Below are 21,335 nucleotides of genomic sequence, written 5' to 3'. Positions count from 1 at the left end.
TCACCTCATCCCTTCTTCGACATAGTGTGAGGCCTAGCTGATCCTCTGAATTCTTAATCAGTCCAAATGCCCAAATCTCCACTTCAATCTTCTCCTTGTAAGGGATTGCTCCTCTCGGCCGCAGTATGGTCTGAGGCGGCGACAGAGGTAGAGTCAGCTCACACTTAGGCAGGGGTTTATGTAATAAATAATAATATATGGATGCTGACCCTGGCTGGGATTGAACCTTGGTCTCTCACGTCATAGGCAATGCTCTTAACCACTATGCTATAGCTGACAAACAGTCAGGATGTTTTGCTGGTTAGTACTGGTTACTCATCTGACATTTATTGCCACCTGTGTGAGCTGATCTCTCTCTCAGCTGATACTTAAACAAGATTAATGCCTGCGTATGATTGGCTGTTGTGCGCACGTGGCTGGCCACTGATTGGATGCTGTCAGTATTTAAACCTTGCTGTGACAGTTGCTTCCTGCCCATGATAGCTCTAGCTTGCTGGTTGCTGGGTGCTCTGTTTACCTGCTGTTATTATATTGGATTATCTGGATTTAGAACTCTGCTCATTTACTGGATTGCCCTTGTCTGCTGCCTGAACCGACCAATTGCCTGGATTATCGTTACGGCTGTTTGCTGCCTGCCTTGACCTCGGATACGTTCTTTGACCTCTCTCCTGCCTAGCCCTCCTGTACTGCAACATCTCTGTTTAACCGTGTATGACCCTGGACTGTTGTTGGACTTTGCTACTCTGTATTCTTGTTTAGGCCTTGGAATTTATTTAAGAAAAAGACACAGAGAGCCCAATATGGTGTAGTATGCTCAAGACAATAGTGAATAATGTAATGTGAGAAGGTTATACTCACAAACAAGGGTTACCGCTGAGGCAACCACTGTGAATGCAGGTGAGGAGATTAGACCTGTCCTCACTCAGGGTTAAGAAGTCACTCTCTGTACAGGATCTTCTAAAAAAATTAGCATATTGTGATAAAATTCATTATTTTCTGTAATGTACTGATAAACATTAGACTTTCATATATTTTAGATTCATTACACACAACTGAAGTAGTTCAAGCCTTTTATTGTTTTTCTTATTGATGATTTTGGCATACAGCTCATGAAAAGCCAAATTTACTATCTCAAAAAATTAGCATATTTCATCCGACCAATAAAAGAAAAGTGTTTTTAAAATAAGTCAAGTCAATCTTCAAATAATTATGTTCAGTTATGCACTCAATACTTGGTCGGGAATCCTTTTGCAGAAATGACTGCTTCAATGCGGCGTAGCATAGAGGCAATCAGCCTGTGGCACTGCTGAGGTGTTATGGAGGCCCAGGATGCTTCTATAGCGGCCTTAAGCTCATCCAGAGTGTTGGGTCTTGCATCTCTCAACTTTCTCTTCACAATAGTCCACAGATTCTCTATGGGGTTCAGGTCAGGAGAGTTGGCAGGCCAATTGAGCACAGTAATACCATGGTCAGTAAACCATTTACCAGTGGTTTTGGCACTGTGAGCAGGTGCCAGGTCGTGCTGAAAAATTAAATCTTCATCTCCATAAAGCTTTTCAGCAGATGGAAGCACGAAGTGCTCCAAAATCTCCTGATAGCTAGCTGCATTGACCCTGCCCTTGATAAAACACAGTGGACCAACACCAGCAGCTGACATGGCACCCCAGGCCATCACTGACTGTGGGTACTTGACACTGGACTTCAGGCATTTTGGCATTTCCCTCTCCCCAGTCTTCCTCCAGACTCTGGCACCTTGATTTCCGAATGCCATGTAAAAGTTGCTTTCATCCGAAAAAAAAGTACTTTGGACCACTGAGCAACAGTCCAGTGCTGCTTCTCTGTAGCCCAGGTCAGGCGCTTCTGCCGCTGTTTCTGGTTCAAAAGTGGGTTCATGCTTCCATCTGCTGAAAAGCTTTATGGAGATGAAGATTTCATTTTTCAGCACGACCTGGCACCTGCTCACAGTGCCAAATCCACTGGAAAATGGTTTACTGACCATGGTATTACTGTGCTCAATTCGCCTGTCAACTCTCCTGACCTGAACCACAAAGAGAACCTGTGGGATATTGTGAAGAGAAAGTTGAGAGATGCAAGACCCAACACTCTGGATGAGCTTAAGGCCACTATCGAAGCATCCTGGGCCTCCATAACACCCGAGCAGTGCCACAGGCTGATTGCCTCCATGCCACGCCGCATTGAAGAAGTCATCTCTGCAAAAGGATTCCCGACCAAGTATTGAGTGCATAACTGAACATAATTATTTGAAGGTTGACTTTTTTTTTGTTTTAAAAACACTTTTCTTTTATTGGTCGGATGAAATATGCTAATTTTTTGAGATAGGAAATTTGGCTTTTCATGAGCTGTATGCCAAAATCATCAATAAGAAAAACAATAAAAGGCTTGAACTCTTTGAGAAGATCCTGTAGATAGACGAAAGGTAGGGGTGGGTCCCCCTTCCACCAAGGGTGGACACTATAATGACTTTGATGAACAGAGGCGCCAGCAGAATAAAAACAATAATTAAAAGTTTTAAAATATGCTGGGGAGGCAGTGGTGGACTTAACTCCGAAAGCAGACTAGACTACTTGTCTGACATAAATAAACACTTTATTAGTACCCCAATAGATGCAACGCGTTTCGCAGGACCAAGCCCGCTTCATCAGGCAATAAAACAGGAGACAAAACAGTAGCTCTCAGGTAGCACGCAGAGGCGCTATACGTGCTACCTGAGAACTACTGTTTTGTCCCTGTTTTATTGCCTGATGAACCGGGCTTGGTCCTGCGAAACGCGTTGCATCTATTGGGGTACTAATAAAGTGTTTATGTCAGACAAGTAGTCTAGTCTGCTTTCGGAGGTAAGTCCACCACTGTCTCCCCAGCATATTTTAAAACTTTTAATTATTGTTTTTATTCTGCGGGCGCCTCTGTTCATCAAAGTCTTGGAATTTATTTGCTCACCCTGCATTCAGCTCTAATACCTTGCACACTAAAGGCCTGGGTGTAACCGAATGCAGATAGATGTTGTCTCTCACCTCTCGTTCAAGCGGGGACGTGCCACATAGGGTGAATCATGTGGAGGTAGATTGGGGCATTGGAGCTGATTCGTGAGTGGATATTCCTACAGGCCTGACACGCCTTATGTGGTGCGTCCACAATCAGCCGAGGGATGACCAGTGTCACAACATTTGGTTACACCCAGACATTTAAGAGAGCAAGATATTGGAACTGATATGTTAGAAGGCAGAGATACCACCAGAACTCACTAGACAGGTTGACAAGCAAAGAATAATCAAGCAGTCAAGGTTCATACATGTTATTCAGATTATTAACAGGGGATGAGCAAAGGCGTAGTCCAGGCAAGCCAGGAGTCATACATAGACAATTCCAATCCAACGCCAATGCCAAGAGATAATCCAGAGAGTAGTCAAGTACAGGCAATAGGTCAGTTCATTCAGTAATCAAAGGGTAAACAAAGAACAAGCAATAGGTCAGTCCAGGCAGCAAATAAAGGGTCAACAAGGTACAGGCAAGGTCACGGCAATGATCAGGCAGATTTTAAATCCAGCAGCTAGCTAATTTAAGTAACTAATGATATTATGTGTAACTAGTGAATGTCAGGGCAGAGCATTTATACCAGTGCCAGACAAACAGAACTAGAAACGCAACTCCCCAACTAATGACACATTCCTATCACCAGTAATAACAAATTGATCATATTTGATGGAAATGTGAGGCCAAGTCATCATCCTTCCAACACTAAGCAGCACAGAACTCAGACCTCAATCTTCCACTCTCTGTGCTCAGACCTCCCACCTTCCTCCTTGTCTGGAAGCAAATACCTGTTTCTGAAACTTGAACTCATTAATCAGTGACCCTCCATACATTTAAATTTCCTAGCAAGAAATTTTTATAAGATGATGGTATCAAAGACTATGGAGGGGAAGTTATTTTAAGAATAGTGGGGTCTGGTAGTCCACATTAGGTTTTATATAGGAAAGAGGTGAGTTCAATTAGATTCTAGATCATTACTAGTTGTATCACTTGGGGCACTTCATAACCAGTGATGAGCGAAAAATGCCAATATTAAATTTTCAAATGAAAATGCCATCAAAAAAAGTTTTTTTTATTTTTTTTTTATTTTTGAATACCTTCTCCGCAACCAATGACTGAAGCAAAGAAGCCACGTGACTTTGGGCTATACGCAATTTGAGGTGACAAGAAGCTGAAAATGTGCAAGCTTCTTATCACCTCACCTTACTTGGGATTTAGCAGCAAATTCACTTGCCCATTTCACCTGAGCGATGTTGGAGTGTTAAAGGCATAACTCATACCTAGCATACCTAGTATTTGCCTGAGCGAATTCCTGATTCTCATTGGTCTCATGGATGAAGGGGAGCCTCCGTTGAAGAAGATTTTCATTGGTTTAAACTGAAGACCAATGGGGAGCCCCAGGGGGAGGCTCAAAGATGGTTTCCCAGGGCTCTGTGAACATTATAGTAGGACAGCGGCAAGAGGAAGATAGGTAAGGAGTCAGAACTGACTCTCATTACCTGTTTTAACCCCTGGCATCTGGGTCTCCTTAGTAAAGCAGACTTCCAGATGCCTATGTTTGATGGGAAGCATCACTTCCCGGGGTGGAAGGGGGTTTATATTTATGATGGAATTAGGAGCAAAGTACTCGCCGGACAGTTACAGTATATTGCCCAAGTGAGTTCTTTACTTTACTGCCCTTTACTGCACTGGGGGTAGGAGGGGTGTTACATGTAATTGAATTAATTGACACTTCCGTCGCCTAATTTAGGACCTTGCCCGCACTTATCGCTGGCGAGTTTGTCAATTGCATAGAGCCCTTTGTCTCCATATGACTCCGTACTTTTATAATGTTGTCTGTAGTCTGTCACACCAAAATGAAGTGCATCAGACTATTCATCTGGTATGCAAAGATTTTAGTAAAATAATCTAATGTTGGCATTAAAAAATGGGCCTATAACTGGAAACCTCTAATGGGTCCTTACCTGGCTTAGAATTTACTAGAATGGTGGCCTGAATTAATTCTGGGGGGAACTCTTCAAAGTCCTTTAATATTTTTTTGTATAGTATGGCTAGTTCCAGGGCCACGACATCCCTAAAGGTTTTAAAGGGCTATATTAACCGTCCAGTCCAGTCCAGAGGCCTTAGAGGATTTACATTTTTTGCCTTACTTGCTTACTTGGTGGTGATGGAAACATTCAAGTCTATCCAAACTGACAATCGTAGAAATAGATATTTACTCTAAAAAGTGTAATACTTTTGTAAAGTTTAACATAATTATTAATCATGGATAATCTGTGATGGGTTATGTAATAGTTGACAGTGACACACTGAATTTACAAGGTTTAAAGTTTCCTTGCCAGGATAGTCTCAGGCTTGTTAGCATTTTCATAATATGTGTGATTAGTCAGTCTCAGGGACCTTTTATGGGGGAAATCTTTTATGCCCTCTTGGTGGTGGCAGGCACCCAATTGGCTGTCTGACACCACAGCATCACAGGCAGCCATAGACCTATTGTAATGATTGGGTGCTGCAACTCAGACGTCTGATTATTCGTGATCTGCAGAATCACCAATAATACAGACACTATACCTGATTATATGGTGATCTGCAGTATCACCAATAATACTAGTATAGCTAGCAGAGAGTAAGGTGTGGTGTTTGGTGCAACAGTAGAATGATTGGATAGATCTCACCAGAGGAGCTGGTGAGTACTATCTGCAAGAATAATGCTAGACCTCACCAGAGGAGCTGGAAAGGTACTGACAGTACAATTGACTGAATAGTTTAGCAAGACCTTGCCAGAGGAGCTGGCAAGGTACTAACAGCACAAGTGACTGAATATTTTAGCAAGACTTTGCCAGAGGAGCCGGCAAGGTACTAACAGTCACTAGAACTATACAAGTGAGTCTGAACCTCACCAGAGGGGCTGGTGGGTTCTAATAGCTAGAGCCCCTCACTAGTGGCAAGGACCCACTAGTGAGTAGAATAGTTAGACAGGCAGAGTTCGATAACAGGCAGGTAGAAACAGTACTAAAACGGGCGGCAAGAGAATAGTAAATATCAGGCAGAGGTTCAGCAACTGAAAGGCAGAGGTACAGAATTGTTTTAGCAATAGCAAGGTCAGAGAATAGCCAGAAGCATACACAGGTAATCAATACAATAACAATCCTAGTCTGGTGTGAAGTTTTTGGTTTCAACACCTGGATACTAGTCTAAGGTCTGAGCGCTAACACGAGTGTACTCGCAACAGCAGACGAGCTGCCAATGACCTGTGATGGCTTAAGAAGCCGGAGAGAACCCAGCACCACGCCCCCTAGCAATCAGCCAATCCGGGTGGCGCGAGTCACTCCTGACGTCAGCCGACCGGCAGGTCAGCTGACGTGCCTTCTTCCAGCATAAAGGTCCTGTCTCCGCGCGCGCCCGCGTTAGACAGAGACCCTATGAGCAAAAGACAATGCCGCTCCCGGCATGCTAGACGCCGCCGGGACGAACAAGGCCTGTGAACGGGGAACAAAGGCGGCTGCGGGTATAACATACGCATCCGCAGCCGCAGCCACCAGGTTTACAGATGTTACACCTATATAAGAAAAGGGCTTGGCTGCCTGCAGCACTTGTGAGCCGATCTTTGCTGGTGCCATAGCTCCTCTATGTCACTGGCTGCAGCTTGTTTCTTGATAGGTAGGTAGGTATGTAGGTAGGTAGGTAGAAAGATAGATAGATAGATAGATAGATGCATTGTTTTATTGCTGATTAATAAATAGATAGATGGATAGATTAATAGATAGATAGATAGATAGATAGATAGATAGATAGATAGATAGATAGACTGGTAGACATTAGGGAGTCACCTGATAAAGGGGGATGTCCCCTAAACACATATTGGTGTCTACCTCTTAACAGTGTAGAAGGAACACATGTAGACTGGAGGTGTGGGTCCGGTATTGTAACTTAGGGTCTCACAGAGCCGCTGGCCTAGTCTCTTGCTCCGGTGATTCACCTCAGTCTTGTGCAGTACTCTACTCTTCAAATGGTAGGTTTTTCTGTTATGTATTTGAGTAATTGAATAAAAGTTATCACACCATGTAGGTGTGTTAACATCTTTCATGTTTTTCAGTTATCCACTGGTTTTACTGCTGCCTCTTGTGGTGTGTTAAACAGGGCTACATCTGTAGCTTGGTGTTACCAGCCTCAGTCCGAACAGCTTAAATTGTTCTCTTTGCAAGTTTGATCAAGGGACTTTGCCTTTTATAGCGCTGATTTTTGTTTATATCTTACATACGCTCCTGTAATCTGCTGAGCAGGGCTGGTCCTAGACTTTTTGCTGCCTGAGGCAAACTTCGGAAAAATCGCTGCCCCCTACCCCAAGCCGTGTGTGGTGGGCCTCCGAGCTGGAGGGGGTAGCGGGCAGGAAGGGGGTATTGGGCACAACGGTGGGGAGGGTGTCGGACCCCCCCTCCCTCGCCTGGGTCCCCATATCTGTGCTCCCTCTCCAGCTTTTAGTCGCTACTGGTAAGAGGCAGTGGGCGGGGATGACTCACCTCTTCCGCGTTCCAGCGTGCATTCCACTGTCGTCACTTCCTGCAATGCCATCCACTTACAATACAGTGGGTGGCATTTCAGGAAGTGACGACAGTAGAACGCATGCTGGAACGTGGGAGAGGTGAGTCATCCCCGCCCGCTGCCTCTTACCAGTAGCGACTAAAAGCTGGAGGGGGAGCGCAGATAGGGGGACCCAGGTGAGGGAGGGGGGTCCAACCCCCCTCCCCACCACTGTGCCCAATACCCCCTTCCTGCCCGCTACCCCTTCCAGCTCTGGCAGGCGGGTGCTGCCCCCCCCAGAAGTGCCACCTGAGGCATTTGTTTCACCCCGCCTCATGGGCGGACCGGCCTTGCTGCTGAGCTGAATATTAGTCAGTGTACTACAGATCGGGTTTTATCCTGTTATATTATATGGCACTGTAAGCCAGTGCTCCTCTTCCTATTCACAAATGAGTTGTATACTCCTACTATCGCAAAAGTTGTTTGCAGGGTGTGACACCAGAAATATTGCCAACTATGTCTAGCCAAAGTGGAAGGGGTAGCTTGTTGTCTGGGGTAGCAGAGAAAGGGGTTTAGGTTGGTTTGTGCCTCCAGAACTGAGAACAAGACCTTAGACATTTTCATGCTGAAAGGGCTGGTGGTTGACACCCATTACTACTGCACTATGCAGAATAATTAATAGACTACATGACCCAGCTTAGTTCAAGTCACATCACTCCCTGTTCCCCCCAGTCCAGGTTCACAGGGATCCCAAAGCAGAGGTCACCTCCTACTACTACTACTATTCCCTCTGCTGTAAAGTCTCATGCGCCATCCAAAGATGTTAAAGGGACTCCGAGCAGTGCAGAAACTATGGAAAGATGCATATCATGTTAAAGCTCTCTTTCTCCTCTTTCCAATGATATATAAACCGCCGCCCTATGCCTTTTAGTTTTCGCTATTTTCGCAATTGAAATTGCAGCGGCCGCGATTTCAATCGCGAAAATAGAGAAAACTACAAGACATAGGGCGACAATTTAGGTGTCGCCAGAAAAAGGAGAAAGAGAGCTTTAAAATGATATCCATCTTTCCATAGTTACACTGTATTACACAGGGCGATTGTTTCCTAAAGTCAGCTGCTCCATTCTGCTGAATGGAGCTGCTGACACTGGGGAAAGTGTCGTCCTGTGTAATACAAGTAACTGTGGAAAGATGAATATCATTTTAAAGCTCTTTTTCTCCTCTTTCTGGCGACACCTAAATCGTCGCCCTACGCCTTTTAGTTTTCTCTATTTTCGCGATTGAAATTGCGGCTGCGGCAATTTCAATCGCGAAAATAGCAAAAACTAAAAGGCGTAGGGCAGCGGTTTATACATCATTGGAAAGAGGAGAAAGAGAGCTTTAAAATAATATGCATCTTTCCATAGTTTCTGCACTGCTCGGAGTCCCTTTAAGCAGAATTTGAATGACTCCAAAGTAGAATTTGACAACGGGAAGGAGAGGCAGAGCACAATGCATGCCTTGATGCACAATTCTTTCTGCCGTTGAATCAAGAGGATCTTTTCGGCTTTCCCTCTAGTTTGTATTTACCCGCACTAGCTGATCCAGGTAAGCCTATTGAAATACTATCCAAAAGGCTGCTACCACCTGCTGGTGCATACTGTGAGGTTGGCTCCAATGAGGAAGAGGCAGAGGCAGATAATAATGATGTCCTTGATCTGACATGGGGCGAACAATAAGATCATCAGTGCCATGGGCAGGAAGAGGAGGAGGAAGAAGAGGAAGAGGGAGAAAAGGAGCATAAAGAGAAGGAGGACGTTGCTGAACACTGTCAAAGTGGGAAGGGAGGAAACATGGGAAAATCAGGTACAACGCATTTGCAGTCTTTATTTACTAGTAATACTAGTTGGCTATCATCAGAACTGGGGACTTAACCATATCTAGTTATGGTTTGGTCTCTACATCAATTGATATATCAATCAAAATGTAAATCTTTCATATACTCACCTAGGCATTGGCAGTTTAACAGGTGCACATTGTAATACCCATCACTGCATATACCAACCTGTTGTGTTTAGTGCACCCACCTACCTACGTGAGTGCACGCAGTGTGATATACCACTTTATGCATACCTGTTAACTGCACCTGTGTGACTGCACATTGTATTAGTGAAGTCAGTGTACATTTCACTTCATCCCCCCCAATATGGACAAAACAAAAGGCAGAGGCAGGCCACCTGGCAGGTCTGTTTGAGGTCGCGCTGTCGTCATTTTGTGTGGCCCTCGACCGAAGTACAGTGTTCAGAAGAAGGCACGTGCCATCAACCCCCAATATTGTCAGGATGTAGTTGACTACTTAACACAGAACACCTCATCTTTCTCAGCTTCCACATGGAAGCGTGGCATATCTTCCTCCTCCTGCTCTGATTCTGGCACCCCACTTAACACTCAGTCGGCCGCCACCACCAAAGTGCCATCACCCCAGGGCTCAGCAGTGTGGACATTTTTTTGTGTGTCTGCCTCAGATGAGAGTAATGCCATCTGTACTCTCTGCCACCGAAAATTGAGCTGTGGAAAGACCAAGACCCGCGTAGGGACAACTACCTTACGAAGGCACATGATTACAAAGCACAAACTGCAATGGGATGACCACCTGAGGAAAAGCAGCACACAAAAGCAAAGCAACACACTGCAGTGGAAGATACCAGGCCGCAATTTTTTCTCCAAAAAGGCAACACCTAAACTTTACTGTGATGTTGAAGGGCAAGTGGTGACATCTCTCATACACAGCGTTGGGTCAAGGGTCCATCTGACCACGGCTATCTGGGCCGCAAAGCCCGCTCAGGCCTGCCCGAAGACTAAGTCAGTCCCCACACACAGCATCTCTGCCTGCACGCCATGTGACTGCCTGCCCCAGGACTAAGTCGCTCCCCACACAGCATCTCTGCCTGCAGGCCGCTTGACTGCCTTCTCCACCACCACCAACAGGGTCCAGGACTACAGGTGGATTCCTGAATTTTATGATTAAGAACTAAAGTCATAGTGTCAGGAACTTACCTAAGGTGTCCCACGATGCAACTGTCTCTCTCGCCGATCCCTCCGATCCACGCACTTCTGGGTATGGCAACGCCAGCATCCTTCCCAATGGGGTTGTGTGAGCACATTGCGGCCAAGACAGGGAGCATGCATATGGCATATGGCTTTAGGTGTCAGCTGTACGCACTCAGACGCAGGAAAACGTAGTGTCAGCTGACATTGCTAGACAGCTGACCCTTAGGCAGGCTTTGTGTGTTGGTGTCAGCTGATCCATTAGTCAGCTGACATTTGGGCTACCAGATCGGAACCTCATTAGGATCCAGAGGCTTCCCCCTCCGGAAGTAAGTATCCCCCAGAGGAGTTTTTTTTGTTACAGGTTCTCTTTAATATTTTGTTCTTAAAATTCAGCTTATTCCACAAGTTAGTGGAAAAGAACATGTTTTCAAAGGTGACACAGTGAAGTTTTGAGATCATTACATTAATTGTTAAATATCCGGTCTCTGCTTCAAACACCAAACAAGATTATAAATTGCACTCTGTGGAAAAGGCTAAATGGAGGGAAACTAGTTTAGAATGCTCAGTTCAATTATAAATAAAGAACTAAGCCTCTTTGCCATCGTTGCCAATGCTTGCTGAATTGTAATTGTTTTGACTGGAAAAAGCTATTTAATTTATTCAGTGGCTTAAGTGCTATGAGAATGGATGTGTTGATTGAAGCAGTGGCTATTTCGCAGATCACTTGAAATGTATTTATCAACCCTTTACTCAAAATCGGCTTTTAATGGCATGGTTAGGATTTGAGAAATGGCATTTCAGCCCATGCTAAATATAATCAGACACTGACTGTTCACTAAAACATAATGTCAGGTGGCCATCTTGCCTAAAACTGATATGTAATAGTCAGTACATCTGATATAATCCTTCATAGTGTATTTATTAAATAAATATGAACTAATGTTCTGGTAAATATTTTTTTTACTTTCTTTAGTTAAAACTGAAGTCTATGTTTACACACAATGAAAGTATATTTTATAACAGGCATAACAGCAGTAAAATAGTTATGGATTACAATTAGAAATGTCGCAAATGTGCGCAAACATGTGAACCACCATAGACTTCAATGGGCACGCAAATTTTAAAACCTACAAAGACTTTTTCTGGCCACAAAAGTGATGGAAAAGTTGTTTTAAGACCACTACAGTATGACATTTACATGTAGCATTGATAGAGTTACATGATGCCACTTGACTTTATGTCATCATCTGGCACCTGCACTCACATGACATGCACAATATATAGTCCATTTAGTGTTCAACCTCCACCCCATCTCCTGTGCATTGCGATTCTGCATATGTGGTGCATTATAATGTCTTGCATTTCCTTATTAACTCCTGTGCACATGAGACAAGATGACCTTCTGTCTCTTCATGGCTTTTCCACAATAATAAACCCTCAAACAACAGGGAATATTCAAATGTGGATGATGGACACTTCTCAGAGGTTCCTGGTAGAGCAGCAAAGGTAGAGCTGATATTACTTAAAGAGACTCCGTAACAAAAATTGCATCCTGTTTTTTATCATCCTACAAGTTCCAAAAGCTATTCTAATGTGTTCTGGCTTACTGCAGCACTTTGTACTATCACAGTCTCTGTAATAAATCAACTTATCTCTCTCTTGTCAGACTTGTCAGCCTGTGTCTGGAAGGCTGCCAAGTTCTTCAGTGTTGTGGTTCTGTGATGCATCTCCCCCCTCCAGGCCCATCTCTGCACACTGCCTGTGTATTATTTAGATAAGGGCAGCTTCTCTCTTCTCTCTTATCTTTTACACGCTGGATAAATCCTCCTATGAGCTGGCTGGGCTTTCACATACTGAGGAATTACATATGGGGAGAGCTGTCTGCACTCTGCAGGAAGAAACAGCCTGACACTTCAGTGGAAGATAGCTGCAGGGGGAAAGAAACACACAAATGATCTCTTGAGATTCAAAAGGAAGGGTGTATACAGCCTGCTTGTGTATGGATGTATTATCTATGTGTGGACATACTGTACATCAACCTACTTCCTGTTTTGGTGGCCATTTTGTTTGTTTATAAACAAACTTTTTAAAACTGTTTTTAACCACTTTTAATGCGGCGAGGAGCGGCGGAATTGTGACAGAGGGTAATAGGAGATGTCCCCTAACGCACTGGTATGTTTACTTTTGTGCGATTTTAACAATACAGATTCTCTTTAAAACTTTGGGCTTTCTACTGTCTACGGTAAAAAATAAAGGCCATGTCTGTGTGCTGGATGTGAATTGTAGGGAGGCTGTAGTGCAGTCATAGACTGACTCTGATCCAACTATCGTGACTCGCTGGGGCTCAATTTGTGATAGGCCAGTGCCACTGAGGTAGTTAGGCTGCCTAGCATGTTGTTATGCCAACAGATAGGGAAGAAGTGACCCAATACAGAGTTATTCTAAGTATGCTAATGTGGCCTGGGGGACTGGTGTGCTGGCGGGTGAGGAGGGAGAAGTCGATGTAATTATGCTCAGTTATAATGTATACATTTTGGATTTTACAGCTTTTTCATTTTAAATTTTTTTCTGTCTTTCAAAATTCCTTCCAATGTCACTGTCCGTGTTTTCTACTCATTGTGTATTATTTCCATGTCCAATTACGTACATTTTTGTTTAAGCTATTCAATGTTCTAGTTTTTTCCTTATAAGGCAAAACTACAACGTTTTTTAAAAAATATAGGAAAACAGAGTGTGCTACACTCATCAGACTACAGGTAATGAACAGTAACTAAGGGTGTTAAAACTAGAGGCACCCAGAGGAATTAAAATAATTAAATTAATAAAAAAGAACATAACTCAAGGCACTTATTTCCTGAAACGGGACACCCAGTAGGTAGTGGAGATATTTGTGTAATCTATGGCACAAACAATGCATTTCATGGGTTTAGCCCAATTCATCAGGCTACAGACAGTGCAGAGCGGGGCTGAACCGAATTGGTCTGAACACTCAACATTTAACTTGATGAAGTAGGTTAGACCAAGACCTATTAACCACTTCACCACTGAGGGGTTTTACCCCCTGAGCACCAGAGCAATTTTCACCTTTCAGCGCTCCTTCCATTCATTCGTCTATAACTTTATTATTACTTATCGCAATGAAATGAACTATATCTTGTTTTTTTCGCCACCAATTAGGCTTTCTTTAGGTGGGACATTATGCCAAGAATTATTTTTTTCTAAATGTGTTTTAATGGGAAAATAGGAAAAATGTGGGGAAAAAAATAATTATTTTTCAGTTTTCGGCCATTATAGTTTTTAAATAATGCATGCTACTGTAATTAAAACCCATGAAACGTATTTGCCCTTTTGTCCCGGTTATAAAACCATTTAAAATATGTCCCTATCACAATGTTTGGCGCCAATATTTTATTTGGAAATAAAGGTGCATTTTTTTCAGTTTTGCGTCCATCCCTAATTACAAGCCCATAGTTTATAAAGTAACAGTGTTATACCCTCTTGACATAAATATTTAAAAAGTTCAGTCCCTAAGGTAACTATTTATGTATTTTTTTTAATTGTAAATTTTTTATTTTTTTTTTAATTACAAAAAAAAAAAATGGGGAGTGTGGGAGGTAATGAATTAATTTTATGTGTAAAAGTCATTTATTTGTATGTGAAAAATGTGTAGGGTGTAGTTTACTATTTGGCCACAAGATGGCCACAGTAACTTTTTGTTTTAATGCGACCTCCAAGCTTCCTTCCGGAAGCTTGGAGGAAGTATAATGAGCATGGACACGTGAGTTTTTTCTCACAATGATCGCGCTGCCCATAGGAGAGCAGCTGATCATTGCGGGGCTTAGATCAACGAACGGGAATGGATTTTCCCGTTCATTGATCTCTGGGCGAGCGGGCGGCGGCGGTTTTACTAGCGGCGGGCGGCGTGTTTACGAGCGGGAGCGCGGGCAGCGTCGGGAACGCGGAAAGTACGTGTTTCTCCGTCCCTGGTTTTTAAAGGATGGAAAAAGGGGTGGAGAAATACGTACGCGCGGGGGTAAAGTGGTTAAAGAACAACTATCAAAGAAACAGTTTTTTTTCTTAAAACCCACATTCCTATAGAGCATTTACCCAAACTTATTAAAATGCTTTTCAGGGGTCTCTCAGCACAGCCTGACTGAAAAAATAGCTTTGTGCTGTTTTTACGGAATATATAATATTTTGTAGATGCCGGTAATTATTATGGATTCAGTATAAAAACAATACTTTTTTGAAAATCGGATTACCCTTGACAATAATCAAACGCAAAGTGTGACAGCCCTTTTGAAAAACTTTCACTCCTGGGCCTGGAACCCACTAGCAGTATGTTACTAAGACATTTCTAAGCACTGGTGATTTGAAAAGCTCTTGCTAATGTTATGCTATGGGTGTGATCCCCCTAAGCAATATGATTTTAGAAATGATGGGTGACATTGAATGTTGAATAATAACTGTATGAATAACTAGGATGAACCAACTAATTGATTGCCCGTTTTGTTCACCTGAATATGCACAACCGATTGGGGTACACTGCTATGTGATGCATCTTTTTCTCACTTGTGGGATGTCCTGGACATTTGGTCCGTTCATTTGCTCTGACTTCTGGGCCACATCGATGGTGTTAACCACTTCGTCCACAGGTCAGTAGATATACGTCCTTTGGGACTTCATCTAAGCCACAGGTCAGTAGATATACGTCTTGTAGCAGAAACAGTGCTGTGCAGGATTGGGCTTGCTCCTGTGCACATTTCTGGCACTATTTGATGCAGAACTAATTGGTGAATGGGAATATAAGTTTCCTGAGCTAATGAGATTGATTTTTACTATTAAAAATACTTGTATTTTCTCATTTCATAGTGAAAAACACACTTTGTAGCACTATTTCAGAATCAAATATCTTCACCATAAATTGTGACAGAAACATAATCGAAGTTTTGTGATAAGCAGTAAGAATAGCCAAACAAAATGTGTGTTTTTATCGACAGTAGCACTTTTTATTTTTAAACTAGAATTGGTAAAACTGAGAAATACATGTTTTTTCTATTTTTTTCTTTGTTTTCCCATTAAAATTCATAGAAGACAAAATTGTTTGAGGGAAAGAATGGCATACAATGAAAGCCTAGTTTGTCTTGAAAAAAACAATATATATTTCATTTCTGTGTCATAAGTAGGGATAAAGTTATTTCTGATTAAATAGGGACATAGCTAAACTGTCAAAACTGCTCTGGTCAATAAGTTGAAAACAAGGTCTGGATGCGAAGTGGTTAATACCTAAGTGTCACTTCTAATTCTAATTTCAATTCATGCTGCTATGCTAGCAACTGCTGGCGAAAAAACTTTGGTTCCAGAATAAAAGATGGCCGCTTGAAAAGGGTCACATGACCAGGCCTGTCAGTATAAAGAAGCCTTTGAGATGTATGATCACTCCCCCTGACGTCACTCTGAGGAAGCCAAGCCTATTGGCGAAACATGTAAGTGGGAGGAGTCCCAGGAGGCTAGCCTCGCCCACTACCTGAAACACGCGAGCGTTCGATCCCCGCCGGGACGCTGATGCCTTGGAGCAACAGGCGGGTTGATCACGCTCACCGCTGCCACCAACACCCTACTACTTGCTGGAGGGATAGCAGTGCGACTTGTGAGAGCAGAGACTCCTATACAGACAACGCTCACTAACCACGGACTGCAGCGTGTCGGGGACCTGTAAGCCCAGTCGGTCGTAAGTTGTTCAGAGTCTGTGGACGCTCCATGGTACACAAGTAAGTTGCGGGAACTTTATTTTTCATATGATCTGACACCCTTATGTTGAAGGATTGGAGATGATGTTTTTGATATTCACTAACTGCGACCCAGTGACAGGTCGACCTGCATAGGAGAACTTAGTGACTCTTTTGCCTTTTGAGTGCAATCTAGCACCATTGTGGATCTATTATCTACCTACCCCTCCTGAAAAAAGAGGACTCCGCAAAAGATTACATATACGAGCAGTGCACTAGCTCTTAAAGGGCCAGCCACATGATTTAATTATTGATACATACCTGCTTTGCTATAGCTGCTGCAGCATCCATTACCAGTAATATTAGTTGGGTTGCATGTGTGATGCGGTATGGTGTGTGAGGAGTGGATGAGGAGCCCTTGGGGCCCTTATTTTTAATGGATTTTATCTGTGTGTTGAAAATTGAGATTTGGTCTTCAATAAAGATTTTTGTATTTTTGGATCCCTGTGAGGCCCTTTTTTTAACCTGTTGCTGTTTGTTTGTTGCTCAAATTTACTTTTTGGTTTCTTTTGGGCCCATATGAGTTGGTTGGGTTGAGGAGCTTAAGGTTACTATATAGCCTGGCCCTCATTATAACACATTCCAACTTAGATCCATTGGTTTGAGGACTGCTATCCATATGTTTTATGCAAGACCCAATAAAGAACAACTATCAAAGAAACAGTTTTTTTTCTTAAAACCCACATTCCTATAGAGCATTTACCCAGACTTATTAAAATGCTTTTCAGGGGTCTCTCAGCACAGCCTGACTGAAAAAATAGCTTTGTGCTGTTTTTACGGAATATATAATATTTTGTAGATGTCCGTAATTATTACGGATTCAGTATAAAAACAATACTTTTTTGAAAATTGGATTACCCTTGACAATAATCAAACGCAAAGTGTGACAGCCCTTTTGAAAAACTTTCACTCCTGGGCCTGGAACCCACTAGCAGTATGTTACTAAGACATTTCTAAGCACTGGTGATTTGAAAAGCTCTTGCTAATGTTATGCTATGGGTGTGATCCCCCTAAGCAATATGATTTTATAAAAATCCCCCATAACATTGCATTAGCAAGAGCTCTTCAAATCACTAGTGTTTAGAAAAGGCTGCTAGTGGGTTTGAGCCCGTAAACTCAGTTACAGTGTATTTTCTATACAGGCCGTTACCTTACTCAGTTCAGACTTTGATTGATTCTCAGAATATTTGATTTTCGTGCATTTTTGATTATGAATTGAGTACAGTTGTACTTACTGTTTCTTGCAATTTATCGCTTGTGTTTGTGAATCTGCAGCACCATCAAAAATCGACTGGGGAGTTTTACTTGTTTGTAATGTTTATTGTGGATAGGTCCTTTTACATTTATTATCTATATTCTTGTATTAGTTATGGATTCATTCAAATGGACAACTTTGTTTAGTGTTGTTGTATATTGGCTGCTGTAGAGTCACACACATGGAACAAGCATGAAGCCAGAATGTTGTCAGAACATCTGAATAGCACACTTTTTTGAGTGAATTATTCAGCAAGTATTAGAGGTAGAGAATCAGTATAGTAGGCAGGCAAGTAGCATTTTATTGAAAAAATAAAAAGTCCTTTAAGACAGACTCTTCCTTAAAGAGACACTGAAGCGAAAAAAAAAATATGATATCGTGGATTGGTTGTGTACTATGAATAATTACTAGAAGATTAGCAGCAAAGAAAATATTCTCATATTTTTATTTTCAGGTATATAGTGTTTTTTCTAACATTGCATCATTCTATAATATGTGCAGATTACACAACATTCAGCATTCAAAATGAGTCTTTCAGAGCAGTCTGTGCACTAATGACCTCTCCTCTAGCAGAGAAAAAGAAAACAGTTGAGATAATAAAAGTCAGATAACAGCCCTCTCCAATTAGTCGGAGAGTTAATGGCTTGTTTGCATAGAGATAACAACTGGAGTTTCTTAACTCTTCCTGTACTGGAAACAATTAGACTGATGTATCTGATCTTAATGTTTTATTTCTTAGCTGTACTACACATACAAATCATAATATCATAATTTTTTTTCGCTTCAGTGTCTCTTTAAGTACCATAATTACCAGTATGTTATGCTCACCAAAACAGTTTGCATTGCATTTCCTGTTTACACTTGTATTTTAAAGTTGTATGTCCTGAGATAAAAATAATGACAGGTACTGATTTGGCCATAATACATTAATTTCGAGTCATTTTTAATCTGGGTGTTAAAATATGAAATACGATGGTAAACAAAAAAATTGAAAGAGTTACACAGTTATATTAGCATGCAATTGTTAAGAGCGGCTTTAGACCTCAGTCAGATACAGCCAAGGCTCTGTTTTGTTCCATCAATCAATCTATAAAAGCTATGTGTCATCGTGTCTCCTGTCATAATTCTTGATACTTAATGTGCAATTGATTTCAGTTGCCTACTTGGATCAGCATTAATGTCAGACTAAAAGGAGACAGCCTGGGCATTTTATCTTGCTCCTCCTGGGATTTTTTGTTTTCACTGACAGATTTTGCATTCAAATTTAAGACACTGCTGGGAACAAGAGAGACACAGCAATAGGAAATAATTAATTGGAAAAGATCTACTGCCTAGGCAACTAATTGGGATTGTAAATTCTATGTTTTCATTAATACAGCAACATTTTTACACAGTTCCTTTTGCAAGAAGATTTAAGCATTTTTGTTCTCTTTATTTCAACATCTACTAGAAAAGTAGTACAAAAATGCTAATAATGTAGGTGATCATCAGCTCATTGTGACCAGTCAGAATGTAGTTTACAAACTTTGCACATCATTCATCATTGTCAAGTTTGATAAATTAAGGCAAGTGTTTGTTCTGCTGAATGTAGCTGTGCAGATCTCAATCCTTTACCTGCCAGATTAGAAATTACAAGAGCAGCTGGCATACACAAGAAGGTATTTCTTCATGAAGCTTAATTAAAACACGTAAAAAAGTAAAAGCTGTGAATTAGTGCGCAAAAAGGTAGATATAGGATTTATTCAAGAAACTCACTTTAAAACCGATAAGATTCCCAAATTTTTTGATAAAAGATATAAAAAATGGATTATTAATTCAGACAATCATAAAAAGGTTAAGGGGGTGGCGATTTTATTTAGCTCCAAATTGGCGGTGACAATTGAGGAGGTGATTAAAGATGAAGAAGCAAGAGAATTGATAGTAGTAGCACGTATCAACGGTATAAGATTTACTCTGGCTAATCTATATGCACCAAACGTGAATCAAGTAGAGTTTATAATAAGTTTTCTGGAGAAGGTTAAAAAAGTGGCAATAGGAAGGATAATTATCGGAGGAGATTTTAATGTAGCCATTGATCCAAGCTATGATACCTCAAGGGGAGGAAGTTGTATATCGGACATGGAACTTGAAAGGCTGACAGATAGAATTAAAACATTGGAGTTGGTAGACATATGGAGATTGCAGAATATACAGGTGAGAGATTATACTTTTGTCTCTAATAGGCACGGGACTGCCTCCAGGATCGATTTCTTTCTAATTTCCCAGAAGGATATCGGGAGAGTGGGGGGGACTGAAATTGGCGTTATAACTTACTCCGATCATGCTCCAGTATGGCTGACCATAGAAGTAGGACAAGAGTCCCCCACGGAGAGACTGTGGAGATTGGACTCGGCATTACTGGAGGATGAGGAGGTCAAAAACAAACTGTCGGCAAGTATAAAAGAGTTCCTGGAACATAATGTGTCACCAGAAATCTCCCCAGTTATTCTATGGGATACTCTTAAATGTGCCATAAGAGGTACGTTGATTGCAATTAAGAGTGCTAAGATCAAAGAAAGGAAACGTAAGATAGATAGCCTGATTACACAATTGGAAGAGGCGCAGAAAGTATTAAAGGTTTGTCCTTCGACTGAAAATGCAATAAAATTTAACAATATTAAAGCAAAGCTTAATCAAATATTAGATAAAAGATGCGAACAAGAATTTAAAAAAAAGAAATTCATTTTTAAGAAAGAAATTAATAGATCGAGTAAGTTTATGGCAGAGTACTTAAAGAAGGGGAATAAGAAAAACTTTAGTGAAAAGATTCAGGATGATAGTGGGAACCTTTACACAAAGAGCGAAGAGATTGGCGCTATCTTCACCAATTATTACGAAAAATTATATAATCTAGAAAGTGACTCAACTCCGGACCCAAATGTCTTCCTTGAAAAGGTTGGATTACCAGTAATCAATGAGGACATGAGGTCGATGCTGGAGGCACCCATTTCTGAATCAGAATTTAAAGAAACAGTCTTAAAATTAAAAAAAGGTAAAAGTCCAGGCCCAGATGGGTACACAGCTGAATTCTATCAAGCAGTTTGGGAAGATCTAGCCTCTATATTCTGCAATCTTGTAAATTTTGAAGATTCCGATATCACCTTCTCCAGGGAATCTAACAAGGCCTTTATAACATTAATACCGAAAGAGGGGAAATCTACTGATAAATGCAGCCAGTTTAGACCAATTTCTTTAATCAATGTAGACGTTAAAATATACTCCAAAATATTGGCAACAAGACTGGAGAATATTATGGAACAGTTACTTAATGAACAACAAATTGGTTTTAGGAAAAAAAGATTAATACAGGAAAATGTCTACGCGGCTGTCAGTTTTATGCACGAGTGTAAAAAGGGGAATAGGGAGGGTATTTTGGTAACAGTGGATGCTGAGAAAGCCTTTGATCGATTATCAAGAGACTTCCTTTTTAGAACTTTAGAAAAATTTGGAATAGATACCTCCTTTGTTTCCAGAATTAAAAAACTTTATAGAAATCAATATTCGTGCATAAGGCTGAACGGCTGTGTGGCAAAAGAATTTAAATTACAGAACGGAGTGAGACAGGGATGCCCGCTGTCCCCCCTCCTTTTCAATCTGGGGCTGGAGCCAGTGATTAACCTAATTCAAAAGGAGAAGCTTATAAAAGGTAT

The sequence above is a fragment of the Hyperolius riggenbachi genome, chromosome 2, assembly GCF_040937935.1.
Source record: "Hyperolius riggenbachi isolate aHypRig1 chromosome 2, aHypRig1.pri, whole genome shotgun sequence".
NCBI lineage: Eukaryota > Metazoa > Chordata > Amphibia > Anura > Hyperoliidae > Hyperolius > Hyperolius riggenbachi.
Note: the sequence above shows the minus strand (reverse complement) of the source record.